The sequence below is a fragment of the Thunnus albacares genome, chromosome 1, assembly GCF_914725855.1.
Source record: "Thunnus albacares chromosome 1, fThuAlb1.1, whole genome shotgun sequence".
In the NCBI taxonomy this organism is placed as follows: domain Eukaryota; kingdom Metazoa; phylum Chordata; class Actinopteri; order Scombriformes; family Scombridae; genus Thunnus; species Thunnus albacares.
Genome location: NC_058106.1, coordinates 27,757,887 through 27,766,833, shown reverse-complemented (window position 1 = coordinate 27,766,833; position 8,947 = coordinate 27,757,887). Strand labels below are relative to the sequence as shown.

General features: G+C 40.0%; 1 long non-coding RNA gene across 1 annotated transcript; it reads right to left on the bottom strand.

Annotated features, from left to right (window-relative positions):
* Nucleotides 1-378: 378 nt before the first annotated feature.
* On the bottom strand, nucleotides 379-8,910 carry LOC122988595. Its single transcript, XR_006404845.1, has 3 exons — nucleotides 8,800-8,910; nucleotides 3,891-5,347; nucleotides 379-1,205 (listed from the first exon to the last, which is right to left on the bottom strand). It is a non-coding gene; the product is annotated as an uncharacterized LOC122988595 (long non-coding RNA).
* Between the last annotated feature and the right edge of the window lie 37 nt (nucleotides 8,911-8,947).

Genomic DNA, 8,947 nt, shown 5'->3' with positions numbered 1-8,947 from the left:
TGTAGTCCCCCTTTAAAAAGTAATGGCACCCTCCATACTGACAAACTTCAAAACAAACTGAGGGCACAAGGAAGGCTTGATTCCTACTTTTCTTATTCATGAGATTGACATTCACCGGCATGCAAAATTTAGACCTAAACAGGGCTTGCTGCTCCACTTGTTTTTATCTTTGCTCTCTTCTGGGTAAGAGTTGTGACCCCATGCCAATAGCTAAGTCAAACTCTCGCCCACACACAAATAAACAGAGGAGTATACACACATACTGTATGAATGGCACACACTCACATGCAGTAGCATACATGCACAACGAGTTTAGTCACGAAAACAGAAACTTATTGTGTTGTGAAACAGCTGCACAGTGAGTTCTAATGAATCAATTAGATAGAGTGATGTTGAGTTTCGGTCAATATATTTTTTTTTTTCCCATCAATCCATAAGAATCATCAGTTGTACAAAGTTTATTGCATTAAGATGACTCGCATACTTTAAAAAAATGTTTATTTTTTTAACTAGGCTATAAAAATGTTATAATTTCTTAAACTAATTTAATTATATTTCATATAAGCTTTGTTACATATTGCAGTTTGCAATGTAGTAAAGTCTAATTTCTCCCTGTGACATTAAATAAGCACATTTCTGCCCCTGTTGTGTTCTCTTTCTCTGATTTCCTGAGTAATGTTGCAAACAGTGACCACGCTCTTCTCCGGGCTATGTGAGTGCGAATGCAAGTGTACTGCTTTGTATGCTTGATGCTGGGTAATTGCAGTTCATTTCAGCTGGGAGAAAATATTATTCTCACGCCTTTTGTGTTACGCCCAGAAGGCAGCGCTCTCTATGTGTAAAGTATCTGTCTCTCTGACATTTAGATTTGCCTTTTAAAGATGACATTTTTCAAAACTGGCATTTCTTCATATGTTTTCTAGAGGCGACAAAATTATTCTTTTACATCCCAGGCAGAGTGTTCACACAGTATAAGTGTGTAATTTATCCAACCTTTAGTTGTTTGGCTGTTTTGTTTTCCCTCTGTAATGTTGGTATTATCTCATGCTATGTGCTAAAACTATTCTCATTGTCTGATACCGATAGTTGTATCTGTCTGAACACAATTATGTGTTTTGAATCAAAATCAAAGGTTAGACTGTGTGTGAGTTACCATTGCTTGGCTCTTGTGGTTCAAAAATGGTGGCTCAGGGGGGATGGCTCATCTACAGAAAAAAAAAAAAAAAAAAGTGCACATTTGTCGTATCAGTGTGATTTATGTGTAGCACAAATAACCTCTAAGGCGACGGCTTGATAGGTTTTGATGGCGGTTGATCGTTTTAGGTGTCGGACTTGAGGATTAATGATGAACCGAGTGAACAGTTAGAGAATAGACATGCTCATCTTTGAATGACTCCTTTGAATCACTGGAGATTTCCAATTACTGCACTCTGGTGCCTCGCAATGAACCTTTATCCATTCTGCAAATGAGCATGCTATCCCTAAATAATTTCCTCAACAAAGATGGTGCTATGCATTATGAAATATTCAGAACTCAATTTTCCTGCTCTATCAGACTTTGGAAAGATCCATAATTACACGATAATCCACAATGTAATTCATTTTGGGTACTTTGGGAATTTGAGTTCTTCTCCTCATAGTAATATGTTGGTGAAATGTGATGAAGCCCGTGTTGTGGCTTTTTTTTTTTTACCTTGCAATTTTTTTTTAAAGGGAAATATGTATGACAGTCCTGTTTTACCATTAATTTTACAATGCTGATATCTCCAGGGCACATGTAAAAGTCATGAGTAATGAGGTACTGTGGCCAGACGGGTAATACACAGACAGCTAGTGTCGGACAGACTTACAGACAATCATACAGTACATAAAGGAAAGACAAGATTGAGGCCAGTTATTACCAAAAGTGTAGAACTACCTAGACACATAAACCTCCCTCACAAGTGGCTGTAATATTCTGAGAGTGGCAGGTTTATGTTAAAAGTCTAACAGCAGCCCATTACATTGTAATTTCAGATATGGTATAATAATACAAAGTAATGGAACAGTATGGGAACAGTACGAGAAACTAAAAGATGTGGAATGGGTTTGGATTATGGCTCACTGGCCAAAGATGTGGGGTTAAAGTTCAGTTAATGTGCAGCACAACTCGGCCAGTAGCCGCTCAGAATAGGCATGAGCCAGATATATTGTCACTTTAAAGGTAAACAGAAAGGGTCTGTTGTGTATGAGACAGAAGGCCATTTGGCTGACGTGGTGGTTGCCCATCTGTGTGAGAATACAGTAGTGGTCCACAAATGAGGACAAGTATATTATCTGCACAAGGATTTACACTGAATTGTGTGCCATAAAAAGTATACGTGTGCTTCACATTTCCTGTGAGGCTGCTACCGTATACTTGTACAAGTTTATAATGTATAATACAATTTAGACAGCACTATCTCACAGTAAGATATTTAAGAAAGTGGGCCATAAAAAATCCCTTAGCCACTGGCTTTATAACCAATAAAGTTAAATGGAGCCTCTGACATTTTTAGTATTGCATTATTGTAAGTCAGCCTTCCAACCACATATGTGTGCGCAGTCGATGAGGCAGAGAATGTCAAAACAGCTGTCAGTCACTGCGACAGAATGCTCAGCGAGGTGACATTAATGACGCTCTTGTTAAAATGTGAAGCCCATGTGATAACAGTGCCAAGCTTAAAGGCCAAAGCTGTCAGAGCAGAAAAGAACAGAAAGCGGAGTGGAGTCAGTGCAGAGGAGAGGAGAGAGATGCTGCTGGAGTTCACAGATACAGAGCACAACACCAAAGGTACAGGTGAGCCACTGTTCCACTGACATGGGTCTCCCTCTCTCTGTTTATCTATCTATATGATCGATAAAAACTATTCATCCTCCTTGGAAGTTTTCATGTTTTATTGTAGATTTAAGTAGATTTAATGTGGCTTTTATGACACTAATCAACAGAAAAAGTTGTCAACATGAAAACAGATCTCTACAAAATGATCTAGATTATTTACAAATGTAAAATACATAAATATTCACTGCTTTAATAGGACAGGTGGTGCAGCTGATTGGTTTTAGACGTTAAATGGAGATCACCTGTGTGCAGTCACGGTGATCCAGTACACCTGTATCTAGATGGTCCAACTCTTGGTGAGTCAGTAGCCAAACAAACACAAACACAACAAACAGCTATGTGAAAAGGTGACTGGAAAGCACAAGTCAGAGGAAGGATACAAGAACATTTCCATGTCACTGAACATCCCTTGGAGTACAGTTAAATCAGTCATTAAGGAAAGGAAAGAGCATGACACAGCTGTAAATCTGCCTAGAGCATGCAAGAGGACCAGTGAGGGAGGCCACCAAGAGACAACTCTGAAGGAGTTCCAGGCTTCAGAGGCTGAAATTGGAGAGAGTGGCACTCTTAGAAAAAACTCACATGACATCAAGTGCAGTCTGCCAGAAGGCACATCGGAGACTGAAATCTGCTTGAAGAAGGTTTTGCGGTCTGATGAGACCATAATTGTGCTTCTTGGCCGTCAGACTAAAGGGCATGTTTGGCTGTACTACAATCCTACAATCAATTGAAATCTCCTGACTTCACACAGGTGATTTAACTAATTATGTGACTTAAACAAACCACCAGTGATGATTTAGGTTTCTTCTATTAAAGGGGATGAATACTTATGCAAACATGTATTTTTTTTATATCATATTTGTAATGAGTTTAAATAATTTTATAGTGATCTGTTTTCACTTTGACACTAAAGGGTCTTTTTCTGTTCATCAGTATCAAAAAAGCCACATTAAATCTACTTTTATTCAATGTTGCAAATCAATCCAATCATGGGGGGGTTGAGTATTTTTTATAAGCACTGTAAGCATACCATCCCACTGAGAAGCATGATGGTGGCAACATCATGTTGTGGTGATGCTTGTCTGCAGCAGCAGGCCCAGGACGGGCCCAGGGAAATCCTGGGGGAAAACCTGATGCAATCTGCAAGAAACCTGTGAAGTAAGAGAAGAAGTGTTTTGCAGCAAGACAATAAGCCCAGAAATAAAGTCAAAGGTACACAGACATGGCTTAAAAACTACAATGTTGATGTCCTAGAGTGGCCGACTCAGAGTCCAGATCTCAATCCAATCAAGAATTTGTGGCTGGACTTGAGAAACAGTGGACAGTTTTGAAAAGAAGAATGAAAGAATCAATCTGTCCATCACATGAAATGAATAGATGTGGTGAAATACATCAGACTGGAAGGTTATGGGAGGATGTGACTAGTTTTCAGCGTACTGCACACCTCCGTCTGTTGTTACTCATTTCCGTCTGAAAAAAAAAAGACATTTTTGTCAGTGTAATCAAACCCTGATGTCCCTCATTTTCTCAATACCATTTTGTGATGAATTCCCATCTGCAAAGTATTTCCGAATACTTTGCCCAAGGAGGTGTAATTTAAATAATATCAGTCACCGTGCTGCTGCCAGAATAAGAATTATGTCCACACTAATATCTCATCTGACACGCAGCAGAGGAAAGACTTTCCTCCTGAATAACAAAAGTGCAATAATTCACCGAATGTTATTATCAACCTAATTATAATGGGAAATATCGAGTCCCCTTTCCTGCTTGAATTCAGAACAAATTAGCAAAATGATCAGTTATGTTAATCTCGTTCAGAATAGTTGACTATCATTCATCTGAAGACCACAACACGGACGTTTAATGGTTTTGAATTAACAGACACATCGAGTAAAATGAGGCCACAAACTAAAACACGTACTCAACAATACAATTTCCCTACTCTAATTTAAAGGTCACAAGAACCATATAAATATTAAACATTCATATCAAATTTACCATAGTATGCAAACTAACCACACACCAAGCGTCATCCCATTTTCCAGACATATTTTCGTAATTATATCACTATAACAAATTTAATGAGAGCAATCAGCACTTAACATTTTTGCCTCCAAGGAAGCAGAGGTCCCAGTCAGTCACAGAGGCACTTCTTGGTCATTCTCTATTAATTTGCAGAGTGTGTTCTCTGGGTGTCAGAGTCCTGGCAGTGTCGTTCCCCGATGACTCCCACCTCCTAGCCTGCTGCACAAGGGGGGCCCTAATTAGACTCTCATGTGTATTTAATGGACTTGCTGCCTTTGGTCCTGTGAGAGAGTGCCTGATGCTACAACCTCTATATGAAGGTCCCTCCACACATGGGAGTCACTTTGGAGAGGAACTCGGTATATAATGTATGTGTGTGTGTGCCAAACTGCAGCAGTGCAATTTTGTGTGGTGGTTTTCTGTCTTTGTCCGATCTTGGGGTTCCAGGCGTTCTTGAGTCTGCAAAGTACACAAAGTAATACTTTTTTACTTTTTCATAATCATCTTTTACACATTCTTCCTTCCATGAATGCAAATTTAAAGGGTCAGTTCACCTAAATTACAAAACAACACTTCTCACTGAATTATAGAGATATCCAACCATGCAGATAGTTTAGATTTTATTTGCCCAGGTTTTGAGATATCCGCCTTTGAGATTTCTATGATGGCCCTGAAAGCTCAACGCATGGCAACTTATGAAATAAGACATGCAAAAACATAAAACACAAGCAAATAAACAAAGGGTGTTCTGTATTTGTTTGTTTTCTCACTTTGCAGCATTTTCTGAAACTTGTGCATGTGTTATCAAATCTTTCTGATTTTCTTGTGTTCTGTCTTCTTGCATGTGTTTTCTTAATTTGCGGTTCGTTGAGCTTTCAGGACCAACGTAGATTTCTGTTGCCATAGAGTTAAAATGTTATAGCTGAAAATATTTGAAGTGACTTCGTAGCTTGGGGGTTAAGACGCTGACCATGAACCGCAACATCCCGGCCTGAGACCTTGCATCTCTCTCTCCCTTATTTCCTGTTTGTCCAGAATCAGTACCACATTTACTCAAAAACACAGCTCCAACGATCATCCAAACTAATTGAGACATTGTTTCTGCAAAGACATGTTGTTACTTTGTGTAATTTTTTAATGCTTTGAGCACCACAAATGAAATTCCCCTCACTTCCACTGTGTTGGGGGGACACAGAAAACCTCTAACATGCAAATCTCAAAACCTGGACAAATAAAACTACCTGTATGGCTAGATACCATTAGGGTCAAGATGCTATTTTAATAAATCTCATAAATCTTCAGCTCACACACCTAACACTGCAACATAATTTGATTATGTACATGGGTGAGACGGCTGTTTAACTCTCACTCATTTGAATGTTTTCACTTTCAGAGCAGTCTGTTCTAATGAGGACAGACATCTGGACCAATCTCACAATACGGGGCTGTGATGAATGTGACCCCTGTGGGTCAGCCCTTGCCCCAAAACCCACCAGGACACATAAAGCAGTAGCACAGCCCCTGTTAAAGGGCTGCACGGGAACATAAATCGGTTCTGGCGCTTCTTAACTGTCCAATTTGCATGGCCCCTTCACAAAGAGGCTAACGATGTATTACAAGACACACATGCACGAACATGTCCATAAAAACAAACATGCATGCAGGTAGATGAAAAGGTGGCGCTAACTCATGCAAATGTCATATATGTATATGTGTATTTGAGAATACTGTACAGTGTGCTTTTGTGTACATGAATACAATTTAAATCTTGTCTGACGTGAGTAAACCTTGAAAGTACAAACGTGATTTGGGGAAAAAAGCATACCGACTGACAGAATGATGGAATCTTTAAGAGAAAAGCAAAATTTTTTAAAAAGTGAGGAAAAAGGAAACACAAAGACAGAGAAAATAGAGAAGGAGCGAGACTGCCGATGGGAAAAGGCAAGATGAAGAGGGTAGTGAGATGGGAGTCTGGGTAGTTTTATCTGGTGGGCAGGGAGACGGTGGCAGGAGGATCTGTCTCTGTTAGAGAGAACACGGCCCTGTTATTAAAGCCATTTATCACTGGCTGAATATTCTCCCTTTAATAGGCTCTGTCGTTAATTACCCAACTTTGTCAAGATAGGGAGTCAGGGGCTCTCTGTTTTCTCGGCCATACACAGACAGGCACACAAGTACACACACACTCTCTCTCTCTCTCTCTCTCTCACACACACACACACACACACACACACACTTGAACACATCATCAGGTGATGGGACACATTTTCACAGATGCAGAAGCAGATGAAAGCTTGCACACACAGACACGCATCAAAAGAAACATTCTCAGCCTTCTTTTCTGCCCTTTGTTGTTCCTCGTTTCCAAAAAGCAACAACAACAGCTACACCTGTACAATATAATGCAATCCAATCCAGTAGCCCTGCAACTGCAACAAAAACTACCTTTGTGAAGCTCATCGTCTTCTGTTTTTGTGAAGGCTGTCAGAGAGGGATTGATTCAACTCTGAGGCCATCGTTTGTGTTGGCGTTGTATTGGATTGCATTAAATTGCACAGGAATATTGTTATTTATTCCAAACTTTCCCCACACCTCAAAAATATTGTCACCGTTTTTCACTATTTTCAGACATTTTATAGACCAAATGATGAATTGTTTAACCAGCGAAATATCAGCAGATTAATCGATAATGAAAATAATTGTTAGTTGCAGCCCTAGATGACAGCACTGTGGTGGAAAAGGATCGCAATGAGGGTTGACTACCCTCCTGCGTTATCTAAGTACATCCGAGTGTATAAACACAATTCATATAAGCACCACACTTCACAGGTTATAAAGAAGTAGCATTATAGCCTCGACGATAACTCTATTTCGGCAGCAACAAAGAATCCGTCTGCATGTCTTTGGGCAGTTTCATCAGTGGCATTTCGTTTGTGTTGAGGTAATTGTGTTGGCCGCCCCCCTTGTCAAAGGCTATAGGACCACAACCTCCTCCTCTCCTTCATCCCTAATCAGACTCTTTTGTGATCCTTTTATAATTAGCCACTTAACTATCCGGCAGAATGGGACAGAGGCTGTAAAGCATTTACAAGGGTACTCGACAGGACACGCCAGCACCTTTTGTTTAGCAATTAGTTTGTCTGTGAAAGGGACAAGACAAATAGGCTGGGAGAGCATCTGGTGGCCTCGTAGCTCTTACTGCCTGAGAAAGAAAGAGAGGGAAAGAGAGAGACAGAGAGAAGGAGGAAGAAAGAGGTTCAGAGCCTATCAGCAACAATAAGGATCGTACCACAAGGATTTGCTACAAGGGCTGTAAAGTTTACAGTCTGAGGAAACTGATCTGGAAATGAATAAAGCAGCTCTGACAAATATGATGATAAGAGACTCAGAGAGGGCTGTGTAATAGGGACCTATTTTTCGCACACTACTGATTAAGAACTGGCTAAGTGTCTGTAGAGATTCCCATGTGCACAATGGAGCACAGGCAGAGTTTAGTATGCGTCCCAGTAGGGTTTCCTTTAGTACCCAGTCATTTACATTGTAGTTATCCGAAGATAGAAGGAATGCAAGGCAGCGTGACAACCGCTCCATTGATCCCTTTGGCCTGATTAGCTCACCAGTGTACCGTCAAAGCAAACTAATCAGATACATTGATCAGGGAATACTTTTTAACGCTTCCCCAGGCAATAATATGATTTTTCTCAAGTCAAATTACTAGTTAGTTATCTGTTGAGATACAATGCCAGACATTTGGGATTTTAACATTTCCTATGAGACGTCATGGCTCAATTTCAGTGGATATAACTGTTTAGCAGCAATGCAGTAATGACAATAAAATGCAATTTAATTTCCTGAAGGATCGTCATAATTTTTGTAAACCTAGTTTTGTCAGACTCATAGGTGTTACTCACTTGTGTTATGTAGGTTTCATCACACACTCTGCTACTTTCACTTTTGTCCAGAAGAGGTTGCTGTGTTCCCTGCATACAACACAAGGTGGATAGTCAGACAGACCTCAAAGCCTTTCTGTCAAATGTAGAGAGAATGACAAGGAAAAGC